Raw genomic sequence first — 15,938 nt, 5'->3', positions numbered from 1 at the left:
ATTAAAATATTTAAATTTATCGAGGACATATTGTTATAATACATATTACATCAATTTTGAGATTAAAATATTTGATATTATTAAATATTAAATATTTGATATTATTAAATATTAAATATTTGATATTATTAAAATATTTGATATTACAACATTACAATAAATAATGGTGAGCACAATACATCAATTTGAGATTCAAATATTATAATTTATCGAGGACATATTGTTACAATACATATTACATTAATTTTGAGATTAAAATATTTGATATAATTCAGGAAACAACATTACAATAAATTATTGTAAGCACAAAACATCAGTTTGACATTCAAATATTTAAATTTATCGAGGACATATTGTTATAATACATATTACATCAATTTTGAGATTAAAATATTTGATATTATTAAATATTAAATATTTGATATTACAACATTACAATAAATAATAGTGAGCACAATACATCAATTTGAGATTCAAATATTTTAATTTATCGAGGACATATTGTTACAATACATATTACATTAATTTTGAGATTAAAATATTTGATTTAATTCAGGAAACAACATTACAATAAATAATTGTAAGCACAATACATCAGTTTGAGATTCAAATATTTAAATTTATCGAGGACATATTGTTATAATACATATTACATCAATTTTGAGATTAAAATATTTGATATTATTAAATATTAAATATTTGATATTATTAAAATATTTGATATTACAACATTACAATAAATAATAGTGAGCACAATACATCAATTTGAGATTAAAATATTTTAATTTATCGAGGACATATTGTTTCAATACATACAACATCAATTTTGAGATTAAAATATTTGATATTTTTCAGGATACAATATTACAATAAATAATAGTGAGCACAATACATCTATTTGCGATTCAAATATTTTAATTTTTTGAGTACATATTGTTACAATACATATTACATCAATTTTGAGATTAAAATATTTGATATTATTCAGGAAACAACATGACAATTAATAATTGTAAGCACAATACATCAGTTTGAGATTAAAATATTTAAATTTATCGAGGACATATTGTTATAATACATATTACATCAATTTTGAGATTAAAATATTTGATATTATTACATATTTAATATTTGATATTATTAAAATATTTGATATTACAACATTACAATAAATAATAGTAGGCACAATACATCAATTTGAGATTCAAATACTTTAATTTGTCGAGGACATATTGTTTCAATACATATTACATCAAATTTGAGATTAAAATATTTGATATCATTCAGGATACAACATTACAATAAATAATAGTAAGCACAATACATCAATTTGAGATTCAAATATTTTAATTTGTCGAGGACATATTGTTACAATACATATTACATTAATTTTGAGATTAAAATATTTGATATTATTAAATATTTAATATTTGATATTATTAAAATATTTGATATTACAACATTACAATAAATAATAGTGAGCACAAAACATCAATTTGAGATTCAAATATTTTAATTTATCGAGGACATATTGTTTCAATACATATAACATGAATTTTGAGATTAAAATATTTGATATTATTCAGGATACAACATTACAATAAATCATAGTAAGCACAATACATCAATTTGATATTCAAATATTTTAATTAATCGAGGACATATTGTTCCAATCCATTTTACATCAATTTTGAGATTCAAATTGTAGAAATCTCGCCACCGCAAATCGAAACTATCGAAATCTATTGCGACGGAGAATACATTTCTCACGCTCAACCATTGACGTCATCTCAAGTCGAAGAACACCTGCATCCATTAAACTAAATCGAGTGGAACGACGCCAAACATTTGAGCATATTCCTCCCCAACAAACCAAGCAGAACGACACGAAGAACACCTGCATCCAATAATTTAAATCGAGTGGAACGACGCCATACATTCGAGCATATTCCACCCCAACAAACCAAGTAGAACGACACGGAATCGAAGAACACCTGCATCCATTTAACTATATCGAGTGGAACGACGCCAAACATTCGAGCATATTCCACCCCAACAACCCAATCAGAACGACACGAAGAACACCTGTATCCTTTAAACTTAATCGAGTGAAACGACGCCAAACATTCGAGAAACGTCCACCCTAAACAACAAACCACATTCCTCGCATAACTTGCACACGTAAACACCACGTGCACTTTTTGGAATCAATCGCCAAACACAGGTCATGTGGATCCCCAAAAACAATATAAAAGGAGGTCCAGCCCAAACAACTTCAGTCGACCCACAGCAACAAGAGTCGACACACAGCAGCAGACCAGTCAACAGGCAGCATCCACCACGACAGCAGTCGACATCCAGCATCTGACCAGCTACCACATTGCAGATCCAGCGGCCAGCACGACACCAAGTCAACAGCCAATAACCGCTTCGAGAAAACTTCCTCAAATATTCTAATACACTTGTACAATATTTGGGCAAACAATAAAACAACTTAAAACAAGCACAACAGTGTTTCTTTAGGCTGGGATACGGTCAACACTACCTACCCCGCCTACAAAATATTTGATATTATTCGGGATACAACATTACAATAAATAATAGTGAGCACAATACATCAATCTGAGATTCAAATATTTTAATTTATCGAGGACATATTGTTACAATACATATTACATCAATTTTGAGATTAAAGTATTTGATATTATTCAGGATACAACATTACAATAAATAATAGTAAACCCAATACATCAATTTGAGATTCAAATACAGGTAGTCCTCGACTTACGACGGTTCGCACTTACGACCGAAAAAAAAAAAAATTATTAATTAATTATTTTTCAAAAATTGATTGATAAATCTCAAGCGGATGTGAGGTATGAAAACGGGGAATTCTCTTTCGGAAGAAATGAAACATATCAGTAGTTTTACAAATTTAGTTATGACTCATTCTTTTGGGTTTCGTCACCAATAGCACGACGGTAACATACTCATATGGTCGTTACTGTTTGTTACATAACTGTTCGTTATTGTTTTTGTTGTTTATTTTCTTAATTTCGTGTTGATTAATGCTCAAACTTTTATTTATAAGAAGATTTATAATGTGTGATAAAGAAACGTGATAGTGACTGATAAATAAACTCTTTTTAAAAAAAAGAGAAAGGTGATAGACTTAGAAATGAAACTTGAAGTGATAAAACAATAAAAAAAATCGTAAGCCGTCAAATTAAAATCGTCCTTGTCATTCAAATCTAAAATAATAAATAAAAAAAGACTCGGACCCATTCAACAAATGGTAAAATTACTAGTGATTTGGATCGAAGACAAGATTGAAAAGCGATTTCCATTGCGTCTCTTAAAGCTCATTATTTAAAAATTATCGATTTGAACCCGTTTCTCTTTGCATATACGAAAAAGAAAAAAAAATGTCGAGGATATTACTAACCTAATCGTACAATTTTGCGAACGTCTACAATTTGACGTAGATAACGAAGACATCGACCAACTTCTTGAAAATGATTTAAAAGATGTAACCAACGCAGAATTATTAGATCTTGAAACTCAAATGGTTGCAGAAGAGGATATTGATGAAAATAAATCAATCACATTTGCGGAACCGCTGAAAAAATTTGTATTGAAATAAATGGCTGCTGCTTTTAATTTAATTAATCAAGGAATACAAAAGTTTGAAGTGATGGAACCAGACATTGAAAGATTTTCAAATGTGAACCGCAGGATTCAAGAAAATCTTGCATGCTACCAAGAAATATATAGAGAAAAAATACAGGATAATTTTCAAACAAAATTAGACACATTTTTCAAAAAAACTCATACGACTGTATCTCAAACTGAAGATGAAGAAATGGATTGTACTTATGTGATAAGTGATGAGGATGTATAATTTATAATTAATAAGTACGGATGATGTAGATTTTTTTTTAAATTTAAATATGAATTCATTTGAATTACTGTATTAATAAAAGTAAGTAAAATCACCGAAAAAAAAAAAAATAAATATATTCCTCGACTTACGACGGATTCGACTTACGACCGAGGTTCAGGAACGTATCTCCGTCGTAAGTCGAGGAATACCTGTATTTGAATTTATCGAGGACATATTGTTACAATACATATTACATCAATTTTGAAATTAAAATATTTGATATTATTCAGGATACAACATTACAATAAATAATAGTGAGCACAATACATCAATTTTGAGATTAAATTATTTATTTTAAACATTTAGTAAATTTCACAAATAAACTTATTTAATTTTTGATAATTTTTTTTTTTTTTTAGATGATTTTGAAACATTGTCAACCTTTCTTGTTACATTTCACAATTTTGTCAACATACCGAATATACCACCAAGAGGCCAAATGTAACATTATGATTATGCAAGTTAAACGATAAACAAAAATTGCAATGTGTTTATTTTGTATTGTTTCGCTTATTTTCACGGTGTTTGTTCGACTTCTTTTTGACAATCTGAAGCCGCTGATCGCCCGATATGATGTTTATAGTCGGTGTTACAACCTTGGGAGGAGTAGGCAGCTCGTCCAACGGGATTTGAGGCGGGGGGCTCACGGAATTGGCTTTTTCCGGAGATATCGGACCGCTGGCAGTCGACGACGAAGAACATTCGATCACCATCGGCGGAGAATTAATGCTGCTCGCATTGTCGAAGTCTAGAGCGTCGAGACAAGTCATACACTGCTTATAATTGGACTGTGACACTCCTAGAAAAGTCAAAGGTTGAGTTTCTTTTGTCATGAGATTTAATCAGATGTTTTTACATATATATATATATTTATTTATTTATTTATTTATTCACAAATTTGCCATAGTGACTTTACAGATCAACTCCAAGTCGACACTATGGTTATATAAAAAGGAAATTAATTCCTATTATATTATAATAATATTATATATTAATTAAAAGACAAATATGGATAAAACAAATACAAAAATACAAAATTGTTAAAACATGAAATATAAAAATATAAAAATACGAAATTGTAAAAATATAAAATATAAAAATATAAATTGTAAAAATAAAAATATAAAATTGTAAATACATGAAATATAGAAATATAAAAAACATGAGAAATAAAATTATAATGAAAAATAATAATATGAAAGATAAATATATAAAAATATGAAACATAAAAATATAAAAATTTGAAAATATAAAAATATGAATATAAAAATGCAATATGTTACAAGTTGCTAAGATCTCAAACTAAACAGTACCTCAACCAGATCAGTATCTTTCTCCTTTTCGCGTTCCTTTTCCTTCTCTCGCCCCGTGTCCAAATATTTCACCTCATCTAAAGCTGAACGCAATTGATCGGTAGAATCGCTGCTCGAAGAGTGCAGCAATCGCAGAGCTTGGCAGATGGTGGGGTCCAGCTCTAAGGCACACATCGTGACGTCGTAGACTGACAAGCTGTGGCTGACGAAAAACCGATAGTGAAAAAATTCTGTGTTGCTAGCCGATACAATATTAACTGAAGGCCAAAGGTTTTCAGAATTAATCAATACTTCATTGGGATATGGGTGTATAATGGTCGACTACTGCATGACTTGTACAAAAACCAACTGTTGCTCTTTATTGCGAATCATTACTAGACACGATGTCAATAAATCTCACTGCTATTTTATTTAAGACACAACAAAGCAACAGGTGTTTTTCTACAAATTATATTATTTATTTATGAGAATATATGGGGAAGACGGCGGAAGCCGATAGGTCCACGGGGCCTAATCGCTTAGTATAGATAATGAGATAAAACACTAATTACTCATAACATTAATATGGTAAAAGACAAAAAAAGTAAACACTATAAAGGATATGACTAGAGATTAAAAAAATCTGTATAATGGAACATCTGGCAGCCGAAAAGTCCATCATACTAACGATAACTATCATACTAACGAGAACTCGAGTGCCAAATATTGTGTATTTGCGATTTTCATGGAAAAATTGTCTTTGTGACCACCGCAATGTGACGAATAGTCCAATTACCTTTTAGTACATAGGTAATTATTAAAGAAAGGTCATATTAATTTAAATATAAGACTTTTTATAAATTTATTTGAATGTCAAATATCATATTTATTCAAAATTTATGCATAAAATACATTTAATATATGTAATACAAGATCCTCTTAAACATTGAAAATTTTATGTATGTATTTATATTTTAACAATAGATAAAGGACAGTTTGATACATATGTATATTGCTTTAGCAAATGCTCTATCAAGTTGATGACATTCAGAATCAGTAATATTGTCAAAATATGATTATATTCGCCTATGGTTTATGCTAAGTAAACGTGCAGTAGATTCAATGCATGAAGATTCAGAAGTAGTGGACTGGTCTATAGCATCCAAGTCAATAATATCGGTATCTATGTATTAGTGTAGTGTGCGTGGGATGCGTGATGTGGAAAAAGGGCGGGAGATTATATAATAACAACAGGTTGTAAGTCTGTTTGTATGGCGACTGTATTTTATATAAATTATACAGAGATCAAGCAAGGGGGAAGGGGGGAACGATTTCGAATTCCGAGATCGACATATTTGCCACTTGCATTTCGTAAAAACGACAATAACTAATATCCAACTCAAATACAAATTGGACTCTCCTGGCGGCGACTCTCGTCGGGTGTACCGCAGGGCTCTGTCCTCGGACCATTCCTGTGGAACGCTATGTATGACGGGCTACTGAGTGTAGAGCTCCCGGAGGGTGCCAGTGCCGTTGCTTTTGCGGACGATGTCGCAATCACGGTATTTGCGAAATCCCTCAGAAGCGTGGAGATCTGCGGCAATGATGCGCTCTATCGGGTGAAGACATGGCTAAATCGCGCTGGGCTGGAACTAGCAGTCCAGAAGGCGGAGGCAGTGTTCTTCACCAGACGAAGAGGTTTCGGCCCACCGAAATTGGAGCTGGAGGGTTTGTAGGTACCGTTCCGTAACTCGGCGCGATACCTCGGAATCCAGCTCGACCGGAAGCTCAGGATCACGGAGCATGTGGAGCGGGCAGACATGTGGATCCACCAGGGCAGACGTGACTGCCTGTCAGTTAGCCCACCTCACGCCGAATGTAGGGGGGCCTAAGAGTGTTAGGAGGATACTCCTGAACTCGGTGGTCCACTCTGTACTCCTATACGGCGCTCCTGTCTGGTGTGACTCCCTTAAAGTGGTGCGCACTAGGCGGAAAACGGCTGGAGTGCAGAGGCGGAGTGCTCTGAGGGTCGTCTCGGCGTACCGCACGGTATCGGAAGATGCCGCACTGGTGCTCGCTGGCACACCGCCTGTGGACCTGCTTGCGGTTGAGCGAAAGGCGACACACGGCGGGCTGAAAAAAAGCGAAGTGAGGGATGCCACCATGATACAGTGGCAGCAGCGGTGGGAGTCAGCCACTGGGGGAAGGTGGACGCAAAAGCTCGTCGGGGACCTGAAGCAATGGTGCGGAAGGAAACACGGTGACCTGAACTTCCACCTCACCCAGTTGTTGACAGGACACGGTTGCTTCGGAACCTATCTGCACAAGATAGGGAAAGAAGCAACACCAAGCTGCCACCACTGTGAAGCAGCTGACGATGACGCAGAGCACACATTGCTTCACTGTCCTGCGTGGGACGCCCCAAGGGAGGCCCTCAAAGCCGTGATCGGGGAGGAAACGCTATGGACGGGGATGGTGATGGGTTCGATGCTCCGCGACAGAGGGAGCTGGCCGGCTTGGGAGGCCTTTGCTGCCTCTGTGATCGGGGAGAAGTTACAGTTCGAAAGGGAAAGGAGACGCCAGGGGCGCTTTTCTGAGACGTAGGACTCGATAAGAGCACCGCGACCTGAGGTGGGTCTCTGCTGTCTCCTGCGTGAGCGTATTGCGCAGATTGTGGCGCTTGTGATTTTGTGCTTGTGACAGATTGTGGCGCTTGTGTAAGCTTGACAGATTTTTAAATTTCCGGGGGACAACCCGGTTTATTCCTGGGAATAAAACGGGTTTTTCCTGTTGGCACAACTCTAGTCACGACTACCTATTTTTTATTCAATTATTTTAACTACAACACTGATCAATCGCGCTGACAACACTGTATCAAGTAGCCAAATCTACCGGATTCACTGTAAGTTCGCCTAATGCAATTCACCTAATTCGAGTATACCTAAGCGAGCCGCCACATCACTCCCCCCCCCCCCCCCATCACGTCGGGGTCACCAGTTATGGAGGATGAACGAATGAGACGACTGGCATGTTAATGCACGTGTTTATTATATGACAGCTGAAGGAAGAGTGAGTAGTGGCTCTCCGAACCCAGCCGAGTTGGTTCTCACTCGCAGGAAGGCAACCAAACTCGACCATGTCGTATAAGCGAGCCGCCACAATATAATACAAATGATTACTAACCAAATAAAATAACATTATAAAATAGAAAATGATCAGTAGATCAGTAGCTATTAAAATATGTAGATATAATATGTATTGTGAACATAATTTCCTAATAATAAAAAGCATTTAAAAATCAAACCAAATAATATATATTCAAGAATATGTTTATGTATAATGTGTTAAAAACATAATAAATCATTGTATTTACTGTGCGCATATCTAAGTTTCCCATCCGAATTTACGCTATTACTACTCCTCGCCACCCGTTTCGCGTCGATAGCTCACACACACACACACACACTAACAGACATTTGTTTACGTTTTTACATTTGACATTTGACGTGTGTGCATTCATACCGACCGCGACATATATAATCCATTCATGAGTCAGTCAGTCAGTCAGTCACTTTTCTTCGAAGCCGTTGATATAGCTGAACACCATCTAACTCCTCTATCATGTCCAACTTTTCTAAAGAATACAAACATAACCCCGTCGGTTCCACATCAGATGACGGCTTATCCATAAAGCTTTTTGCCGGGATGGATTTCATTGTATGCTGGTCTAACAAATTCAACGTGGATCGTTTCCAAGTGATTTCAATGCTATTTTCATAGTATAGTGGATGTGGTGGAGGCAGTTATCATATATAATGCAATTGTCCGACCACATTTTATGTGTTGTGGATCTTTTCTGTAGGCTAGGCTAAGATAGGCTACAAAAATTACAGAATAGAGCCACGAAGAGTATCTTAGATGCACATAAATACATAGGTATATTAGTATAAGATCCGTGTTAAAGTATTTGATAAATTTGATGATACTCTGAAAATATGTATATATATGTTGGTTTTTATTTATAAGTTAGATAAGAAAATGTTACCTAGGTATTTCGATAGATATTTTATTAGAGGTATGGGGGAAGGCGAGTGCAACAGTGACGGTGTTGTTTATTCTGACGAAGAGAATGCTTCCCGCAAAACGGTGACTGACCGTGCATCGCATTGGTACTGCCAGAACCCCGGCGGTCACCACAGAGGGTTACATTTACATAAATATATTAATACATTATTATTTGTGTGATTGAATATAATCAGTTATTAAGCTTGGCTATATCTTAAATAAACAAATAAAACCTTTATTGTTTCAACACTCTACAATCACACATCCTATTCAAATCTAAACTGTCAAATATCATTCTGATTGTATAGATACTCCTTTCAAAACTTGTCTACCTAAATCTTGTTTACACAAAACTGCTATTTGGAAAATATAATATAAGCATTTGAGAATAATGGTTATAATTTTTATCATCTCTTCCTCGTCCCTGTAACAAGCTATTCGCTCCACACAATAATTTTATTTCAGAAAAGCTCGCCAGCCGCTACACACATATGAATTGTCATCGTAGTATATTCTGCTTACAATCTACTATTTCTGCTTTTTAATTTACATGTTATAATTAAGAAAGAAAATAACTGTATCATAATGCAATTTTATAGAGTTATAATTACTTAAGTATGTTTCGAAATCTTAATTCACTGAAATAAATCCCAATTTATGATTGATCGTGTAAATATAATATGACTCGGAATTCCCAAACATTGGCTATTTTTTTTTTTTTTTGATGCTTGACCATTTTTTGTCCACCTTGATTTTTCGGTTTTAAATTGAAATAAGAGTCAGGTAATTGGGTTTAAATACAGGCCACTCAAGCAACAGAATAGCATTTATTCATATAAAAGCATTAAAATATAATTTTAATAACATTTAAAACAATCGTAACAAAAAATATATATTCATTAATGTAAAACACAAAAAAGACACATGAAATAAGTGATTTCAACATTGAATCATTGAAGAATCACCAAATAAAAAAAAATCAGATGTCTCCGTTCTTCGGTGAATTCTTTTCATGAGTTTTAAGACACAATATCGATAATGGACTTTTCGCAAGAGAATAGGTAAAAGAGAATGATTAGAACTATTAAATTATTTTAATTAAAAGAGATAAACTTTATATGGTGAGTGATTAGCTGATTAATATTTAAGTCATATATGTAATTATGAGAATAACAGAGAATTACACATCTTAAGAAAAATTGCATTATAACAATATAAATAAGTAATAAAGGTAAAACATTATAAACAAACAATATATGTAAAACATTAATTATTTAGAAAAGGTAAAAACATATATACATAATTTTAAAAATATGAAGATACATACATATATACAAGAAAACTTATGTATAAATTTTAAGTTCTGGTAGAACAATGTGAATACAAGGTTATAATCTAATCGTGATATTTTAGTCAGTTTGGAACTATAAATAAACAATATTTTTATGGAAAACAAAAGTTTAAACCAGTCTTAGTATTTTCTGCATACCTCTGAACTATTAAATATAATATAGTTTATTTCAGCTTCGTGAGATGGGATGAGTTGGAAATAATTATATTTTTAAATAATCTATATAATATCTGTCTATCCACGTTAATATGGACGGTATCTGTTAATATGCACGGTATCTAAAAGTGAATTCGTCATTTGATAATGAACTTGTTACATCTCATCTACATAAATAAATCGTCGGTAATATTATTTGTTTATCTTTGTTACATTGTAAAACATTTTCTATATTTCATCTATATATTATAATATATATTCAATTGTAAATAGGTTTTTGAGCTCTTTCTCCTTTTTGTTGATGAAACTGGATGATGATATACACATAGTGCTGGATCTGCTTGGATCTCGAGTTGTACTCGTACGTGCTGCTAGTTCTGCGTCACGGACTTGCGATGTCACCGTCACAGGTTGCACCGTTTCCTTTGAAGATTCTATGGTAGATCTGCTCTCTCTGCATACTGTGAATTGGCTCTGCACACTGTCTGCTTTCTTGTCAGTTGTCCCGTTACACGTCAGAAGTCTCCGCTTAGAAGATTCTGGCAGTTGGATTTTTCGCTAGATTTTAAGGATGAAAATCCACCTGGTCCACTTCGAAGTTGTCTATACAACGGTTGTTCCTTCGTTTTAGTAGTGATGTGCAGTTGTTCAGCTATATCCGCACCAATTTTTATGTTACGGGGACAAGTAGGAGATGGTGTAGAATATTATAGTCACAGATTTTGTCAAATGATTATATTCTTTAATTAGCAGTAAATATAAACGAGATTAATGTACAAGTTACTAGTATCTCGAAGTACTAGTTAGGCAGTTTAATCACAAGTGCCTTTTGAGACTCTGTTTGATCGCAAGTAACTATGTAGTAATCACAAGTTACTAGTGAGGCAGTTTAATCACAAGACTGTTTGATCGCAAGTGATCAGTTAGAGTGTTTGATCGCAAGTGAGGTTCAATAGATCTAACATGAGCATTTATACACAAAAGAATGATAAGTTTTAACCAATCACAGAATGTTGGTAAATAACAAAGTGATTAAGATACAGAGCAACATCCGTGTGTAAGACAGTTTTAATATTTGATTTATGTATCCTTTGAGAGTATCGAGACATTATTGAGTAGAAACACAATTTATCATAGAGATAATAATAGTGATAATAATATTTTAGGGTTTACACGTATCGTGGGACAAAATGCAGCTATAGCAATAAAGATTATTAAAAGTAATACTTTGGATTTCAACGGGTCATTAACTATATCGTCTTATATAACAATCGTGTTAGAAACTCGTATAAATTATAATAGATAAAAGTTAAGTAGATAGGATTGAACAGAATAGTTGATTGTACAGTGTGGAAGCAATAAAGATATTGAAAGTCTCATAAATAATGAGGGATAACTTTAAGAGATAACATCATAAGTAGTTAAAAATGAAACGGATGTTCAAACTTAAGGTTAAAGGGTATTATACATAAGTATATACATAGGTTGTAAGATCGTACCACATAACAATATAATACTATGATTACTATTTTATTTATTTTATTTATTTATATATATTTTAGCTATCAAGCTAATTTAAAAATACATCTTAATTATTATACTTAACTCTAAAATTTATAATTAACTTATATGTACTGTCCCTCACAGAGGTGTCTCTTCGCACCTCGCAGGAATGCATCCATGTTTTTAGCAGACCTGACGCACTCAGGGAGGGCATTATACATGAGCACACCCCTGTGAAAAACACCCCCGGCCGTCTTATTCTTTCTTACTCTACTTACAACTAGTTTGTCCTTATTTCTAGTATAAAAACTATGTTTATCTCTATTCCTTATTATATAATCATCAAAATACTTAGGTAATAACTTATGATCTAACTTATAAACAAAAGACAATGTACTAATATTTAGACTAATTCTAATACTCATCCATCCTAATTCATCTAACATACTTCCAATACTCTTAAATCTACTCACATTCAAAATAGCTCTCATAGCTTTATTCTGTATTTTTTGCATTTTTTCTAAATCTTGGCCACTAAACAAATTAAGCACAGTGGCACAATAAACCACATGTGGCAAGACAATTGAATTAAACACTAAAATTTTACTTTTATTACTTAAAATATTTCTTAATCTACATAATACACCAACTTTTCTAGCCATTTTTTTATTATATAGTCAGCGTGCATTTTAAAATTTAGTCCCGAATCTATGTATACACCTAAGTATTTTATATTTTCAACTTTTTCAATTAACTTATCATCAATTCTAATTTCATTCAATATATTTTTATTTTTACCATTCAACCACATCATTTTTGTTTTATTCACATTCAACTTTAATTTATTTTCACACAACCAGTCATTCACATAATTTAATTCTATATTTAAAATCTCAGACATTACATCAAAATTCTTTCCAATTATATATATCAATGTATCATCTGCAAACAAATTTATTTTACACATCTTAATTACCTTAACAATATCGTTTATATATAATATAAATAATAAGGGTCCCAATTTGGACCCTTGCGGCACTCCATGAAGTGTCACAAATTCAGAGAATAACACCTTATCAATTTTTACTCTTTGTCTTCTATTATTTAAGTATGATTGAAGCCACTTTAATACTATACCATTTATTCCTAACTTATATAATTTTTGTAATAAAATATTCCTATCTACTGTCTCGAACGCTCGCTTAAAATCTAGAAAAACTGCTCCAACAACCATGCTAGATTCATCCATCGTCTCCATCCAATCAGAAACCACCAATTGGATAGCGGTTTCTGTTGAATGTTTCACTCTAAATCCAGACTGTTCCACAACCAAACAATCATTTATACTAATGAACTCTTTCAATTGAATCATAACGATTTCCTCCAGCATCTTCTCAACAATTGGTAACATATTGATGGGCCTCATTTCACTGGCTTTATGTGTGCCAGTAACCTTTGGTACCGGTACAATAGGACACCTTCCATGCATCCGGGACGGATCCCACTTCTAACGATTCATTTATTAATTTCAGTAACTGAGGTCCAACCATGTCCCAAGTGTTGATTAAAATATCTAGAGTCAATCCATCCATACTAGAAACTGATTTCATGCCCTTCAATACACCATTTAATCCCCCCATTTCCACTAATTTAAACCTTTCAAACTTATTTAAACCCAAATTAATATCATCATTCACACTATTATGCCTTGTTTGTATTGAATTAACTATATCATTCACACTATTGATGTAAAACTCATTCAATCTTTCAACCATATCCTCTTTATCATTATATACTACTCCCTCGACTTCTAATTCATTCAAAGAAACATTTTTTCCCCCGGAAATCAAAGTTTTAATTATTCGCCACATTTTTGTGGGATCTTTTTTTGCACCATCAATATTTCTTTCATGCCAATCCCTCTTCGCATTACGTAAAACATTCACACATTTATTCCTCTTTCTTTTATACTCTAACCAAGCCTTTTCTAATTGGATTCCATCCATAGCCTTAATAATTTTATATCTTTTATAACTAACATTCTTATCAACTAAGCTTTCCTTTACTTCCTTGGTAAACCAAGGTTTCAGCTTATGCTTATGCATGATTCTTGTGGTTTTTACGCATTTACTTTTAGAATATGTTATATTACGATACATTATCTCCCACATTTCATTCACACTATCACCATCCTTTCCCCATACACACTCCTTTAACAATTCATTCATCAATTGATAATCAATGTTTTCTCTTTCAGTCACCTGCATATTTTTAAGTCCTCCGTTACTAAACCGCTGTCCCAAAAACATGTTGACAATAGAATGGTCTCCTATTTTCGGTACATCTTTCACCTCACACCGCAAATCCATTATATTTGTTATAACCAAATCAATGAGAGAGCTTGATAAATTATTCACTCTCGTTGCTTCAGTCACTTTTTGTTTAAAACCCAATTCATTTACCCAATTTCTCAACTTTTTTACATAAAATTCTTCTGTCTGTAACCAATTAAAATTCCAGTCCCCAAACATAATTATATTTTTACTCACATCTATACTTCTTTCACTCAATTCTTCTAAAAATTTAAGAAATCTTCCACTTCTACCATTCGGAGAGCGGTAAATTACTAGCAAAAACACAGTAACTCCATTAACAAGCAGATCCACACCAATTGTCCAAAACTCACCATCAACCTTATTAACTATTACATTACCGTAACTTAAATCATCCCTTAAATACAATAGTACCCCACCCGTATGTCTAGAATTAGAGTCACATCTCAAAACACAATATCCATCTATATTCAGCTCAAAATCTTCAAAATCACTAGTTACATGCGTTTCACTTAAACCTATAAATAATGGTTTTTGATTTACAATTAAACTCCAAACCTCATCCTTGTGAGCAAAAAAACTTTGTACATTTATACAGATACCTTTTGGTGGTTGCTATATATTATTATACTTAATTCTATTTCTCATTAATTCTATATTTCTTTTATATACACTGCACTTAGAGTCCAACGGTCCGTGATTCGTGTTCAAATTTAATTTTAATTTATTATTACTCTTAAAGCAATTAATACATTTTATTATTTTATTGTTACATCCCTCGCTTTTGTGCCCTTCTTCTCCACATTTCGCACATGTCACCTTGTTTCTACAATCCACCGCTTTGTGATTAAATCCGTAACAATTTAGACATCTTAGAATATTAATTTCTTCAAAAACCCTACATCTATCCCAATTTATATTTACTTTTCCATCTTCAATTAATCTTTTAAATGTATTGCAATCTACTTCCACTATCGCATTATATTTATTATTTTTTCTACTTTTCCATATTTTCAACACCTTCAATTCACCATCGTTTATAACTACTTGATTTTGATTCATCAAACACTCAGCCAACTGTTCACTTGTAAGTTCCTCCGACATATCTACAATTTTAATTTTGGGATTTTTTAATTCCCCTCTTTTAACATTGTAACTCTCCCATAATTTATTTTCTACTTCTTTTATAAATTTAATACTATCCTGTGCACTGTTACACGTTACAACGATACCCCCTTTACCGATTTTTTTAATCCCTTGTATTCCGATTTTTAGTTCCTTGGGTTTTATTACAT

The 15,938-nt window shown here is 32.9% G+C and overlaps 1 long non-coding RNA gene across 1 annotated transcript; it reads right to left on the bottom strand.

Moving 5' to 3' along the window:
- Positions 1 to 4,299: 4,299 nt before the first annotated feature.
- On the bottom strand, positions 4,300 to 5,509 carry LOC143922539 (uncharacterized). The gene is made up of 2 exons (XR_013261587.1): positions 5,257 to 5,509; positions 4,300 to 4,742 (listed from the first exon to the last, which is right to left on the bottom strand). It is a non-coding gene; the product is annotated as an uncharacterized LOC143922539 (long non-coding RNA).
- Between the last annotated feature and the right edge of the window lie 10,429 nt (positions 5,510 to 15,938).

This window comes from Arctopsyche grandis, chromosome 2 (assembly GCF_051622035.1).
Source record: "Arctopsyche grandis isolate Sample6627 chromosome 2, ASM5162203v2, whole genome shotgun sequence".
Lineage (NCBI taxonomy): Eukaryota > Metazoa > Arthropoda > Insecta > Trichoptera > Hydropsychidae > Arctopsyche > Arctopsyche grandis.
The sequence above is the reverse complement of the archived record's forward strand: the minus strand, read 5'-3'. Positions and strand labels throughout refer to the sequence as shown.